Here is a 1,251-nt window from a genome sequence, read left to right on the forward strand (position 1 = left end):
CCATGTGGTCACCTCCGGGGCAGGTGGGAATCAAACTCCTGAGGAAGTGACTTAAGTTTCTTAGTGCTGTGTTTTAACCCGCTGCGCCACCAGGGAGGGCCCTGCAATTTATTTTTTCTAAAAGGCAACATATAAAGAACGTGCCCAGAGAGTAAGAAAGAGATGAATTTGAACCGGTCTGCCACACCATGTGGTCACTTCCGGGGCAGGCGGGAGTCGAACTCATGCAGAAGTGGCTCAAGCTTCTTAGTGCTGTGCTTTAACCCGCTGCGCACTAGGGAGGGCCAGTAGGCACCTTTTTTAAGCCACCTTTCCTCAACCACAAAATGGAGATGATGCCACCTACCTCACAGGGAAACAGTGCCTGTGAGGAGTGCGTGTCAAGGCTACTGTCCGTGCACGTTATTGGCGGCCGTTTCTGTGGTGGGCTTTCTTAAGAGGCCTGGCTTTCATTGGGAACAACACCTATCTCACTCTGGCCTCCAGCCTTGGCTCCATCCTGTGGGTTGTGAGACAGAGCTACCTGTTTTCCACACGAAGCTATTCAAAGATATCCATGATGCCTGCCCCCACCCCCCCAGTTTCTTTCCAGGAAATTAAAACTCTTCAGTTTCTCCAGGTCACTGTGCCTTACTTGCTGCATAGAAACAGTCTTAATCACCATCTTCAGTGCTTTCTTTGGATGATGTACCTGTGTTTCTGAATGACTTTTTAAGTGTGAAGCCCAAACTGACTTCAGTGCAACAGGGGTTACCCGGGCTGTTTAAGGAAAATGGAACGACCCCTCCATGGTTCTAAAAACTGTTCTTCATTGAGAACCTTCAGTATTGTTTTACGTTGTTGACTTAAAGAGCAGAATCAGTAAGGAAGTGGGTACAGAGTAATTTCAGTTAGACTGTGCAAATAGTTACTTAATGGAATTGAGATGGCTGTATATTTTTCCAGGTCCCTGTGCTTTCCATGGGTGTAGCCTGGCTAAGACTAATAAAAGTGAGACTAATTTTTAGCTTTAGAAATAGAACTTCAGTAGTATTGGAGATTGGCTCATAAAACTGACTTGAAATAGGATTTTCTTCTTCATTATAGCTTGGTCTTTGCCTGTATTTGTCTTTACATTAAAAAAAAAAGCTTTGGCCCTCCCTGATGGCGCAGCGGGTTGCAGCACAGCACTAAGAAGCTGAAACCACTTCAGCATGGGTTCGATCCCCGCCTGCCCCGGAGGTGACCACATGGCGTGGCAGACCTCTCCTG

At 46.9% G+C, this 1,251-nt stretch overlaps 1 protein-coding gene across 1 annotated transcript in view; it reads left to right on the top strand.

Moving 5' to 3' along the window:
• Positions 1-1,251, top strand: part of MBTPS1 (membrane-bound transcription factor peptidase, site 1) — a 53,508-nt gene that overhangs the window by 17,277 nt on the left and 34,980 nt on the right. The window lies entirely within an intron of this gene.

Source organism: Condylura cristata, unplaced genomic scaffold, assembly GCF_000260355.1.
Source record: "Condylura cristata isolate star-nosed mole 26May11 unplaced genomic scaffold, ConCri1.0 scaffold00028, whole genome shotgun sequence".
In the NCBI taxonomy this organism is placed as follows: Eukaryota; Metazoa; Chordata; class Mammalia; order Eulipotyphla; family Talpidae; genus Condylura; species Condylura cristata.